Below are 15,227 nucleotides of genomic sequence, written 5' to 3' on the forward strand. Positions count from 1 at the left end.
CTGCAAAATTCTGGCTAGCAAATGCTGAGCAGTGCTGTGAGAAAGATTACTAAATTCCTTGCTGACAGGACAGAACTCCTTTGTCCTGACAATTCATAGCTCCATCTAACGGACAGCTGCCTATCTCCATTTATTGAAATTGTTTTGGGATATGAATGTTTAATCTAAACTGTGTATTAAAACCAATGTCCACTAAAGCAGCTTATGTGATTTTTAATCTAGCTTTAGTTTGTGGAAGGACATTCTGAAGAAAATTATACAGTGAACTGTGGCAAAAACTCCAGTGAAAGGGAATCCAAACTATGTGTCCTAGCCACAATACGTAAAAGTCTCTACAGTGACAGATGGATTCCTGGCACATTCATTAGTGTTTAAAAACTGCACCAACAATTGAGCTTTTCTACAGGCCACCTGAATAGCAGTGTACACATGCTTTGTGACCAGATATCTCAGACAACTCCTGAATACTTAGCATTTTACAAAATTTGTTTGATTGACCGAACCAGAAAATACAGGTCCTCAAATGAATTCTCCAACTGACCTCTGTTCATGGGGGAGAAAGGGATATGTTTAATTACAGGAAAACACAGCAATATAGCTAATTCCCCCATGATTTTTGTGTAGTGGTATGATCACAGTGAAATAGAATAATGCTGGGCAGGTGGAGTCTGGACACTGAAAAACAGTTTCCAAAGCCAATCCAAAAATGCTAAGCCTGGATCTAATCATAAATTATTGTATAGCTATAGGCCTCACTGCTTTTATATTCTCTCTAATTACATAGCAGAGCTCCCTTTGCACCTCAGTTTCCCCATCTGTAAAATAGGGATAACAATGCTTACCTTCTTTATAAAGCACTTTGATATCAATTGATTCTTATAGGTAAATAGTAGAAGGAGTAATACATATATGCCCACATGTTAACATGTATTCCCTTTCTGAGGGCCATATCATACTTCTCCTGCATGGAAGGGTCTGAGATGTCACACAAAGAAGAAAGGTAGCAAGCTACAGTATCACCCCCTGACATATTCACTCAGCCCACATTGTGCTAGAGCATTACCAAAAAAGCTGAGTTAAAAGGAAAAAACTAAGAAAATCCTAACAGTAACCACTGGATTTAGTGGATATTAACCAATGCATGTTACAGTATTAACCTTCTAATGGATTTCCTAGACCCTTTTGGCCAAAACCTGCATCTCTGCTTTTCCTCCATCCAATGAAAAAGAAGGGAACGCATGATCCTATGTATCTACAATACGTACCTCACAGTTCATTCATGATCCCTATTTTGGGCATTGTTATTGATTTTAAAATATAATCAATAAAATATGTAAATACCATTAAAATTAGTATTCTCTAAGCAGCCAATTAGTGACCCAAAACATAAATACATTAAAAATAGGACAGGATGGAATCAATTAAAATTAACTACATCATTCATAATAATAGTTGCCTTTCGTTTTTGTTGAAAGACACAGTTGGTGTGACTCTGAGTGAAATGTCAGCTGTCATCGTCCTGTCACAACAGGGTAAAAACAAACCACCTTTGGATAATCTCATCCTGGAAATAATCATTTTCGCTCAGCCTGACAGACAATGTCAATTTGAGGAGAAGGAGGAAATGGATTGCTCATGATAGGGGAGGTCTGACTCGTTATGAAAGCTGGACTCACCCATCAGGGACCACAACTAGTCCCAAAGCAGGAGCATACTACCCCTTAGAACACCAATGCCATTCTCAGCATTTTGAAATGCACCATTTTGATGGCATGCCAGAGCCTGACCACATATTTGCAACTTTCAAAATTAGTAAAGAAAATGCTATGATCCATTTAAACACTTTGACATAAAACAGGCAATGGACTTCTAGGTGATTATCACCCACCTCAGAGATACCAAGAAATAAATCACCTGAGAAGTGCAATAATCTCTCAGCAATACAAGACCTATCATGGCGTATCACTGCTATGAATGGCATTGATACATATGTATAGACTTGTACCTTCAAAGGGCATTTAAACATAGATATGACATGGACTCTGACAGCCAGTCTGCCCGTTTCACACTCTTTATTGTAATGATAGTACTCACTGCAGGAAGCAAGCCTCACCAGGCTGCATCCAGTAGCCTGCTCTTGGCCAATAATGCCCAAATAGCACTTTCAAATGCTTTCCCTTTATTTCCCCAACTTTGCAACTGGTGGCCCTAGGACACATAATCCAAAAACTATCATTACAAAGTCCTAGCCAAGAATCAATTACTAGAGATTGTAAATGAACGTGTGACATTGAAGTGTTCTTTAGGCCCAGTCCAGCTGTCCAACAATAGCGTGATGGGGGAGGAAAAACTTGGATGTGGGCCTTCGATCCTTGGCTGGCAGATAGTGCTGAGAAGGTAGAATGCTTAGCCACTTGGGAGGAGGGAGCATTTTATGTATCTTTGTAGTAACCATTCTCTCCATCTCAAGATTGCTCTGATGATCTCTAAAGAGAGCCACCTCCAAGCCATCCGTGACTGCAGGGCTGGCCTTTTTTGTTTATTTATTTTATTTTTCCTCCTGGATCTTGAGTTACAGGAAAGTATACTGGACAGTTCCAGAAGACTTTATTTAGCATGCTCTCAGTTCTTATACAAAGTGAGATTTGACTAAGTGAACACTGAGAAAGGACTGGATTATCCTTCAGGATTTATCCAGAGGATCCTTGACATTTAAGGTGGGGGCCTAGAGGACTCACATCCACAGAAAATGTTCATTGTCAAAAGGCCAGAGGTAGCTAGTTTTCTCAGACTCTGGTCAGAGGACAATTAAAATGTTTAAAAATGAATTAATTATCAATATATTTTCTTTTTGGACCAATGGACCATGTTAGGAGTGTTAGTGATGATAATGTAGGATTCAAGCTTGTATATTCGCCTGAGGTAGAATTTGGGGTCTTGTTTGCCTGTTTGATTTTTGATACACTTATATCCTTACTAATGTGTGTGAATGAAGAACAAAGACATTGGGTGTGGCTTCTGCCTAGCCAGATGGGTTTGTTAGTATAATGGAAACAGATAAGAACAGCTAAAGTGTTACTGGGTATGGTGGGAGTATAATATACGAGTGCACACTTAAAGACTGCTTCGACTCTATCTCAAGGCAAGGTCAAGCAAACAATTGGGAGGGCAAGGAGATTCGGGGGGGGGGGGGGGGGGGGGAAGGGGAGATAAGAAACACTAAGGCCAAAGAAATGCCTGTCCCTGATCGAAATGCAACCTCATTCCTTACCCCTCACATAGGATACAAAAGAGGTGGGATGAAACCCCCAGACTCATGACCCCCCAAAATGGAACATGACCATAAATTGTAAGAGATCAAGGGTGTGCACTACAGGTATATCTATGCCTGCTAAGGAGGGGGATGGATGGACCATTGGGAAACAAGGCTCTGTGGCATAAGAGCTATGGATATGCTTTCTTGAAACTAACCCCAATAAACATGGCATTGCCTGCACTTCGGACTTCCAGTCTTCTGCTTTCTGTCTGCATGACAAGAACCATGGGAGGAGGTGAAGGGAATGCCCTCTAACAGACCATTTCATTCAACAGTTTCTGGCTCTCTCCTTTTTCAGCAATCTAGTCACACCTCAGTTTCTGCCTTCTTTTAGGCTTTGAGGACCTAGTTATGTATAATCAAGTCCAAGGTTCAATGCTCTGTCACTCAACGCTGATTTATATAGTCAGCATTACAGCAAGACACCTAACTGCATCTTAATCTACTCTAAGCAGCTGAGGCAGAGCAGATGTTGTTTGTTTTGTGTTCTTGTATAAATACTGAGGATTTCATTGAGGACCTAAGTCCTGGCTAGTCTACTGACAAGTTGGCAGCAAATAAAGGTAACTACTGATGATATCGTACAACACTCTGACCATACTTCACCACCATGCTTGCTCTTAATAGAAACAAACTGTGTTAAAGAGGAATTTACAACTATATCTCACTAAAGATCTTAAATTAGTTTAAACCTCAGGCAGTGTTTATAGTATATTTTACTCATATTAAACAAGGACAGACTTCCAGTTCATCTGCAGTAAAGTCAAAATGCTGAATTTGTGACATCACAATAGAAAAAAGGATAATACCTTATGACATCATAAACACATGGTTATGTCTTCACTAAAGGATCGAGTAGAAGATGATCCTGTCCTAGGAAGGAGGAAACCTTTATGAAAAAGATATTTTCAATAATAGCAATGGGAATACAGAAAAATACTTCCCACACCTAACCCTGCAGTCCTTTCTCTGGCAGAATGGAATTCCTATGTGAGAAAAAATTACATGATTGGACCTAATGTTTTAATCAAACGAAATACACAAAAATACCAGAATTTCAAAAGGAATTTATTTTTGTCATTTAAAAAATGCTGTTCCTTTTTTTTTTTTTTTTAGCATTTCAAATGATTTTATGCTACCATTTATCATTACCATAGCATCTAGTGAGAATGCTTAACATTATAGGAATAACTAATTGGTGCAACCATACAACTCCAACCACAATCACAAGTCTTAGAGGTGTTAAGTTAAACAGTTCTATGGTTAAGTCCAGAATTTTATGTCAGGATAGATCAGGTGAGGAAAATATCTACAAACCAAGTAAGTGTATGTATAATAACAGCAGTGTCACTAATAGAGAGGAGCATGAACTGCAAAATATGCATTCAAATATCAAACACCCAACAAATTCAGGGGTGCCCAGAGGGTTTTGGTTTATTCAATAACAGAAGTAGAGCCAACTGTGAAATTAGGATCAAGATCACTAAACTCACCCAGCCACAAACATGGGGTGTGGCATTGGATCTGAGATTTTGGTCCAGGCCCGTTGCCTTTCAAGACATGTAAATGTCCAAATTATATCAATCAGAAAGGCATCAGATAGTTTATGCCAATGAAAAGAAACCAGCATCTCTTCAGCAATCCAAATCAAAGAAATAAAATATACTTTCATTACAAATCACTTATTTACCTTCAATGCATTTATCTTCAATTACAATAAAATGGGCTTGTAGTAAACAGAAGGAGCCTGATTCTCCACTGCCTTGAACCTTCTATAGTAAGTGCAAAGTGAGTGTGAAATACTATCAAATCAGAATACTCCATTCACGTAGCAATTTATAATCACAATACACTCATTTTACACTCAGGTAAATGACTACACCCGGTGTAAGGCAGTAGAGAATCAGACTCAGGATGTTCAGAAGAAAACCAGCAGGATTTCCCCCCACAATGAGTAATACATTTGCACCCCCTGCTGGGGGAAAACTCATGAGTAAAAACCCAAGAGTATCCTATCCACACCTAATGCCTCTTTCCTTTCTAACCTGTACATCTAACTATCAGATTCGTATTTTATTTCAAACATTCTGACTAAAAGATATCATTTTAAATAAATCAGTTGTAACTAAACTTGCAATTGCCCTTAGTTTCTATTGATGAACAGTTTATTCAGTAGACTAACACATAATGAAGAGAAACAACATCTAAAACCCTTATTTTCTGAAATGATCATGTTCTTGTAAGGTCAACAAAACTGTATTCTTGCTCTTTACAATGGGTGCTTAAGCTATTTTAACATGCAAAGTGAGCGTGAAATATACTAAACTAAATTTTAATATACAGTTAAAATCATGTACCGAGGGAACAAATAGCACTGATCCATTGGGCTGCACCTGTTTGACAGAGTCAATTCACTTTGACAGCTTTCTGTAGGAGAGATCCAAAGCTTAATTCCATAAACTTAATTCTTTCCTTTTAGAGCAATAGCAAATCATTGACTGCTGATTTTTTTATTATTTTATTTATAAAGATAATATACAGTATCAGATGAATTGGTTGTGTTATGGAAAATACATTAAAAAAGAAACCTATTAATGGAAGCAGATTATTGACGCATGCAGCTCTATATTTGATTGATCCTGTTTAGTTAGTAAAAGGTATCAAAAAATCATTAAAAGAGTAGCTCTGTTGTTATATTTTCAAACCAGAAGGTGGCATTAAATTGCCACAAATCAGTTATATACTCTCTTTAATGCGCTGTCCACCACAAAGTAGTATTGAAAAGTCACTGGTGCTTTGAACAGTGTGAGATCTGGAAATTAGACTGTCATTTGAAAAGGAGCAATAAAATTAGCTAATGACTGATGGTTGGGCTGAAAAAAAAGATGTCTGCATCTTCCCTCAAGTCCACCTCCCTTTCATAGATGCCTCCAGCCATAGAATCATAGGACTGGAAGGGACCTCGAGAGGTCATCTAGTCCAGTCCACTGCATTCAAGGCAAGACTAAGTATTATCTAGACCAGGGGTTGGCAATGTTTGGCACGTGGCTCGCCAGGGTAAGCACCCTAGCAGGCCGGGCCAGTTTATTTATCTGCTGACGCGACAGGTTCGGCCGATCGCGGCCCCCACTGGCCGCGGTTTGCCGTCCCGGGCCAATGGGGGCAGCGGGAAGCGGCGCGGGCGAGGGATGTGCTGGCCGCAGCTTTCCACCGCCCCCATTGGCCCGGGACAGTGAACTGCGGCCAGTGGGGGCCACGATTGGCCGAACCTGCCGCGTCACCAGGTAAATAAACTGGCCCGACCCGCTAGGGTGCTTACCCTGGCAAGCCGCGTGCCAAACGTTCCCGACCCCTGATCTAGACCATCCCTGACAGGTATTTGTCTAACCTGCTTTTAAAAATCTCCAGTGATGGAGTTTCCACAACCTCCCTAGGCAATTTATTCCAGTGCTTAACCACCCTGACAGCTAGGAAGTTTTTCCTAATGCCCAATCTAAACCACCATTGCTGCATTTAATCCCATGTTTGCCTTGACATTCCAGGGACGATGTCTGAATTTACTGCACTCTCAGACCCATTCCATATCACAATTTAGAAGTTAAATACCTGATGGTGGGTATTGCTTTCATCTTCAGCTACACATCTGCTTTCTGCACACTTCACACCCCTTCAGTATGGTGAGGAACCACTGGGCACCTTGTAAACTTATTCCAGTCTGCACCTGGATCCAACAAACAGAGCCATGTCAGCAGCAGCAGATGCTACACCACAGTATGATACACCTAAAAGAAACGAGTTATTTGGAAATGCTGAATGCCAAGCAGAGGCAACAACTGTCAGGCGTGCAGGATTACATTCATAGCAGATGTAAAGGTTTTGTAATAATGTATGTGTAAATATCCATGAATATTTTTAAAAAGTTTTTAAGTTTTCTACAATTTTTAAAAAATAGGATGAAATCCTGGCTGCATTGAAGTCAGTGGCAAAAATCCCTTCGACTTTAAAGAGGCCAGGATTTCACCCTTAGCTTGTGCACCACTATATCGTAGTTATATGTGGAACAGCAACATGGCGGCCCGGTGACCCAGGGTAATTACTGTGGGATATTTCTCTGTGCCTTCCATCCTGACATACATAGCCCTGAATTATACTGTCCAGGATCATGCAGTGGGAGGGTACAGTGTAGGAAAGTTTGCATTTCTGCTGCCTTTGCTCCACCTGTTCTGGTGATCAAGACAGGACTTTGTTTGCAAGGCTGTCAATCTGGCACCTCTCACCAATATTAGTTTAATTTAAAAGAGAAAGATTATTTGTGTCACATTTTCTCTTCTAACCCCCTTTAACCAGGGAATGTATAATTCGGCCATTAATTATTGCTTCTGAATGGGTCTACAATCTGCCAAACATTCCGCAACTCAGCATTGGTAAAGATGTACATTGCACTACACAAGATGGTTAAATAACATTTAACGCTAACTTTTAAAATTATTTAACCGCTTTTAGGTTTATAAGGAAAAAAAATAGATCAGCAATGCATGTTTTCACGGTCAGCAATGCATGTTTTCACGGTCAGCACTTGGGGATGACTTTTTAAATGAAGTTTTACACAGATGAGCTCTCCTAAGAAATATGAAATAAGTTTTGTTTTTTAATGCCAGTTGGGTGTTTAGAGACCACATACATGGGATATCAGGATCTGGGTGTAAGCTGTTGGTGCATGAGTGGCCTACAAGCTTGTCTGGTGGCTGCAATGGCAGTTTGGGGTAGTGGCGAGCATAGATCCAGGAGTCAGTCAGGTACTGGGCTCAGGGCAAAGACGAAGTCCAGAAGCCAAACCAATGGTCGGGACCAGAGTCAGGATCGGTAGCAGGGCAGGGATTAAAGACTAGACAGGAGCAGACAGGGATTAAAACTGGAACAAGGGCTGGAGGCAGGACCAGGGCAAACACAGCTGCAGGTGTGGTACATGTTGAACAGCCACTGTACTGCTGCCTCTCCAAGGCTCATGTAGCAGACTACAGGCTCTCTGCTCAATCAGGAAGCACAGCCATTGGAGAAGGCTCACTGGGCTGCCAAGAAACCAGGCTGGGAGCCAGTTGTGCTTCTGACATTGGGCTCTGAGGTTAGCAGGTTCCGAGACCAACCAACCACCATTTCCAATCAGGCCCTGGTGACCACCTCTGGCCAACTGAGAGTTTATTTGATTTAAGTGAGGTTGTACCCATATTGATGCTATGATACTAGCAAGATAAGGTGGAGGAGGTAATATTTTTTTTGGACCAACTTCTGTTGGTGAAAGAGACAAGCGTCCAAGCTACAGAGAGCTCTTCTTCAGTATAGCTTGAACGTTTGTCTCTTTCACCAACAGAAGCTGGTCCAATAAAAGGTGTATTTGGTGACAGTTTGTGGCCCTGTTTTAATTCAAGTTAATTAATTGCCAATTAACTAAGACTTGATCTAAAGTAAGCCACCACTATTTGTGTTCCAAACATCTGTAGAGTGTCTAGGCTAGCATTTACTATCAGGTGAGTGGTAGTAGCTAGCAATCTAACTCAAGTTCAGCCAAGACCCCAAACTTTAGTGTAGACACACCCTGAAAGACAAGCTACACAGGCTTCAGTATCACACGAAGGGGCACTACAGCAGAGACTCTTTGAACCAGAATCAGAACCAAGAATCAGAGATAAAGGTCAGGAATTACCTGGAATCAGGGAAGGCAAGAGCAGGGCTGGGTGCCAGGACAGGATTGAAACAAGGCCCGGTGCAGGACAGGGGCTAGGCTGGAACAAGGCTGTGTGCGGGGCAGAAGTAGGGTTTGGTGACAGAGAACCTGTGGACATGTGCAATGAGCAGCTGCTAAGCCTCTGCAACTCTGGGGCTTAAGAGCAAGCCACCTGACTGCCTCAGATGGTTCTGCATTGGCTGCCTGAGGACTGGGCAGGCACAGCTGCAGGCCCTCATTCCTGACATTAAATCAGCTGGGGAGAGAAAGAAAGAAATTTGGTTCTTTGCACAAACACTAGCTTCTCTTTTAATTTTTTTCATTGCATATTTCTTAAAGCTATCAGTCATATTTAGTGAATGCACTAGAGTCATTATAGGCTACTGAAGGCCATATGTTCCCTGTTTGCAGGAAAAAATCCCAGGAGAAGTGGAAATGCATGAAAAAAAAATCTGCAAAACAGAAACATGGTAAGTTAATGTGTATCATGCCATCTGTGCTGCATGTTGTAACAAGCTATAGAGATGGGGGATTTCTAAAAAATTTGGACCAAAATCTTCCCTCAGGTATATCCACAGAACCCTACTACAGTCGATGGTCTAGCTAGGAAATGTGGAGCAGATTCTCTGCAGACTTCAATGGAGTCACGTCAACAAGGAATTTGGCCCCAGGTGTTTTGACAAATGTCCAAATATGGGAAAGAAAACATTGTATTTATTTGAGCAGTAACTTCCTCCAGACCTCTTAATGAGTTGTCAGGTATTTTATTATTACCTTACTTATCTGATGTTTCAAACATGCTTGCATAGAACTTTAGGGCTGCAGTCACATTTGGAAAATATATATGCGCTGCCTGATTGTTACTGAGAGTGGAATTTGATCTAATGTAAAGGCATAAAACCCACAGACACCTTCTTGTATATAATGTATAATTTTGTGGCCTTACACATAAGCCACAATAGTAATCCAGGATGTACTTACTTATGCAGAGAGCATTTCCAAGCTTCTTGACATCTCAGATTTAAACACACACATACACTTTAACCTGCCCCTGAGTTCTTGGAAATCCACTGACTTCTTTATACAATACATGGACAAGGAGCCTGATTCCAATGTTACACCATTGTAACTCCATTGAGATCAGTGGAATTGCTATATGTTTTCCAGAACATAGGCTTATGTTGGTAAATTGTAGATACTTGGCATTTTTGAGTGGCTCAATTTTCCCTTTAGCCCCATCAATAGGCAAAATGGGCCCCAGACACAGCAGAACAGTAGTTCAACTGCACGAGGAGAAAAGGAATGAATAGGATGCTGGGAGTTCATACACAGGGTGTGGATCTCCTGTGTAGAACAGAGCCCATCTCCTCATTTGCTTCTTCTGTATTTCCTCAGAAGCAGGGCAAGAGTCAGAACTGCTAACTAGCTCCGCCAATCATTCCCTCCACAGGAGAGTGGGTTCAATCCACATAGAAGCTATGTAAATCCTAGGCTACAATAGCAGTTGTGGAACAGGCTGAGAGAAAGAATTTCTTCCCCTTCACCCTCTGTAGATTTTCCTCAGAACATAGCCATTCAGCTTGGGCTGCAAAATATGTTTCTAAATTACTAGATATAACTGATTATAAAGTGTACACTACATATATAATTACACACACACAGAGTTGATACAGCTCCAAAAAGCCATTCTGGCCTTTGAGATAAGTGTCTGCATAACTACCACCACTTTTGTTCCTCCTTCTTTAATGCTACCTGAAAAAGGAAAGTTATATACCGTAAATCAGATTACATTTGAATGTCTGGCTTTTCCTGTATCAGCTCACAACCTTAATATTATTCAAAGTTAGGAATGACAATCCATGCTTATTTCATACCATTACAGGAATAGAAGCATGATTACAATTCTCTTTCTCGCTTCTCCCTTTCTGTCCAACTTGTTAGATTCCTTCTAGATATACAACTTGCATATCACAAAGACCTGGAGCAGTGTGGGCTACCTGAGTGTGGAAACATAATCATGGACTCCAGAGTAGCTGCAGATGAAGACAGTGGAGTTACTCCATCTTTACACTGGTGTAAATAACAGCAGAAGTTGTCCAATAACTATCATTGTGTACAAAAAGATCATTTTGATAGGGTGTCTTGCTTAGAGAGAAATGTACAGCTAAAATGTAGCAAAATTCTTCCCTTCCTGTTTTTTTAGGGAACACCATTATAAAATGAAGTTGATTTTTTGTAATTTTGTTCCACAAAGAAGAGTAGAAAATGGCTCCAATGATGTGCATATACAATTATGGAAACATGCAACAAACCAACCATTACCATTGCCAACAGCCACAGAGGAGCCCACAAAAATTAAGCCTGGGGGTAGGAATCAGATTTAAAATCCTAACCTCCTGCTCCTAGGGAGTAGCAGGAACTGGGAGTGCTGCAGAGGCAGTGTGTCTAGCCCTAGGGTAAGGAAATGCCTCACACTGCTCCACAATTATCCTTGTGGCAGGGAGAGGTTTTGACAGTCTGAGAGAGAAATGCCATCTCACCCTCATTTGAAATGATGGAGACCTTTAGGGCAGAGCATGTGAAGTAGGTGAAGAATGGCACAGGTCTATGATAGTGACACAGACAAAGAGGAATGCCCTGCGGGAAAGCATCCTTCAGCAGGTGTTGAGCAAGCCAATAAATTTTCCCAGATTGTTTTATAACACAAGCTGCAGTGGTAAACATACACTAAACTAGTTAGGGGAAGTGAGAGTCTAACGGTCAATGAATATAGATCTTTCCTAGAGGTATCACACTAACAGAATCATCTGTACTAGATAACCAATATTCTTATAGTAGTGCAGAACCAAAGCATTGAATGGCCTTCATAACTTCCCTATGTTTAGAAGGATTTCCCAGCCAGTGTGCATTACACAGCAGTAAAGGGCATGCAAGAGTGTAGGGTTAAATCTGTTAAATTATTCTCTCCTGCCTGCAGGTGTTGTTCCTTATTAATATAATATTTCTTTGTTTCCACATATGTGGCTAGCACATTAAAAACGGGGACACAAAACAGATCTTAAAATCACGCAGAAAGGAACAAAGCCACAAAACTTTATCTGAATTAAGGAACTTCCTGCAAGACAAGCAAATGTTTGCCAACTACTTACTACTACAGCGGTGTGTAAAGTTGTGGATTGCAGTGGTGGGTCAATGTTCATGTTCTCATCCCAGGTTTTTGTTTCCTGCACCAATAGATGTCTTCCTCTGTTCAAATATCTCAAGCACATATTGTGAAAATATATCTAAATGCAGCACACACAAACATTATTTACAATCTGTATGTATTAATATGTAATAGATTCCATTCTTTGCAGTGTTGTTGTAACCATGGTGACCCCAGGATATTAGAGAGACAAGATGAGTGAAGTAATACCTTTTACTGGACCAACTTCTGTTCGTGAAAGAGACAAGCTTTCAAGCTACACAGAGCTCTTCTTCAGATTTCAGACCTACAGTCCCAGACCCTGTTACTGGTCTAGGACAGAAGTCAATAACCTCACTCTGAGATCTGAAAAAGAGCTCTATGTAGCTCTAAAGCTTGTCTCTTTCACCAGCAGAAGTTTGTCCAATTAAAGATATTACCTCACCCACCTTGTCTCTCTTATACAATAGATGTCAGTTACTAAATCTTGTCTACTGTCAATCTATTTTCTATATGTGGCTTAAAGTGGAGTTTGTTAATATTATGAACTTTTGTCCTAGTGCTAAATATCTAACTAAACATAAGAAAGATGAAATATTGGTTGGTTGGGACGGAATATTGTCCAGTGGCTATAGCAAAGACCAGGGACTCTCTGTTCTATTCCTAGTTCTCCCTGTGACTTTGACACCTCCCTTTTCTGTACCTGCATTCTCCATTAGCAAAACTGGCCTGCTAATAATGACTTCACAAGGGTGGTGTGAGTACTAAGGGACATTTATAAAGCATTTCTTAGATGACAGAGGTATGATGTTCCATCACAGAATACTTGCAGTCTTATCCCTTGCATAGCAATATTCTCCTTGCCCAGAAGTCAAGCTCATCAGAAACTTTCTCAGAAAGCAGACCATGGCAGGGTTTCCATGGAACCCTACCTTTGAATCAACAAAAGTTTGTCAAACCTGATTTGCTTTCATAAGCCATTTTGGGTTCGATGAACCAGCATTTTCTGATGAATATTTCTGACCAGCTCGAGTAGCATCTTTTCTTTTGACATCTCAGTCTCCAATGGTGCATCATCCTGCTTTACCTGAGGTCCCCACCCAGCATTCTCTCTGGTGAATGAAAACTAATGCAAGTGATTCATGCAGCTTCTCAGCAATGTTTAGATCCTATTTAACTGCACCCTTTATGCTCTGGTAGTCAGGTTCACCCACAACACACCCTGTCATTCATTTCTCTACCCCTTTTTTTTTTTTTGTCCTGTGGAGTTCCAATTCCTGTGCCCTCTGTGAGGTTTCCCCTTACATTTCTACCCCATCACCCATGGTGGTGCTTCCTATCTGCCTCCTCCAAATGAACTGAGCTGAAGATGATTCTACGGGTGACCACTTCCCTGTCTGAAGAAGCTGCCAGGGTTAGATGGGAAGAAAACCAGTGGCCACCCCAGCAGCAGCAGTAGCCTCTAGGAACAGAGGAGAGAACTGAAACCATTTTTTTCAATCTTAGCTGGTGTTACTGATCTGGGACAGAGGTCAATAACCTCGGACTGTGTTGGACAAAATGGGATTATTAGCAATCATGCAGCCCTGGGTTGGATTAATTCTCCAAAGCCCAAAACCTTCTTGTGAAGCAACATGGAAGAGAAAACACCTTCTGATAGCTAAGTATATATCCACAGTGATAGGAGTGCCCACTGACACAAACTGTCAATCCTCTAGATTATTATTATTAGGGCTGTCAATTAATCACAGTTAACTGATGCAATTAATTTTAAAAAATTAATCGTAATTAAAAAGTTAATAGTGATTAATCGCACTTATAACAATAGAATACCAATTGAAATTTATTAAATATTATTGGATGTTTTTCTACATGTTCAATATTGATTTCAATTACAAAACAGAATACAAAGTGCACAGTGCTCACTTTATATTATTATTTTTTATTACAAATATATGTAAAAATGATAAAAGAAATAGTATTTTTCAATTCACCTCAAACAAGTACTGAAGTACAATCTCTTTATCATGAAAGTGTAACTTAGAAAGGCAGATTGTGTTTTTTTTTTTTTTTTTGGTTACATAAATGCACTCAAAAACAAAACAGTATAAAACTTTAAAGCCTACAAGTCCACTCAGTCCTATTTTTTATTCTACCAATCACTAAGACAAACAAGTTTGTTTACATTGATGGAAGATACTGCTGCCTGCTTCTTATTTACAATGTCACCTAAAAGTGAGAACAAGCGTTCTCATGGCACTTTTGTAGCCAGCGTTGCAAGGTATTAACATGCCAGATATGCTAAACATTCATATTCCCCTTCCATGCTTCGGCCACCATTCCAGAGGACATGCTTCTATGCTGATGATGCTTGTTCAAAAATTAAAGCATCAATTAAATTTGTAACTGTACTCCTGGGGGGGAGAATTGTATGTCTCCTGTTCTGTTTTACCCACATTCTGCATATAGTTCATGTTATATCAGTCTCAGATGATGACCCAGCACATGTTCATTTTAAGAACACTTTCACAGCAGAGTTGACAAAACACAAAGAAGGTACCAATGTGAGATTTCTAAAAATAGCTACAGCACTAGACCCAAGGTTTAAGAATCTGAAGTGCCATTCAAAATCTGAGAGGGATGAGGTGTGGAGCATGCTCGTTTAGAAGTCTTAAAAGATCAACACTCAAACCACCAAAAAAGAAAATCAACCTTCTGCTCGTGGCATCTGACTCAGATGATGAAAATGAACATGTGTCGGTCCACATGGATCGTTATCCAAGCATGTGTCAGTCTGCTTTGGATTGTTATCAAGCAGAACGCATCATCAGCTTGGAAGCATGTCCTCTGAAATGGTGGTTGAAGCATTAAGAGATATATGAATCTTTAGCGCATCTGGCACATAAACATCTTGCAACACCAGCTATAACAGTGCCATGCAAACGCCTGATCTCACTTTCAGGTGAAATTGTAAACAAGAAGCAGGCAACATTATCTCCTGCAAA

The sequence above is a fragment of the Malaclemys terrapin genome, chromosome 7, assembly GCF_027887155.1.
Source record: "Malaclemys terrapin pileata isolate rMalTer1 chromosome 7, rMalTer1.hap1, whole genome shotgun sequence".
In the NCBI taxonomy this organism is placed as follows: Eukaryota; Metazoa; Chordata; order Testudines; family Emydidae; genus Malaclemys; species Malaclemys terrapin.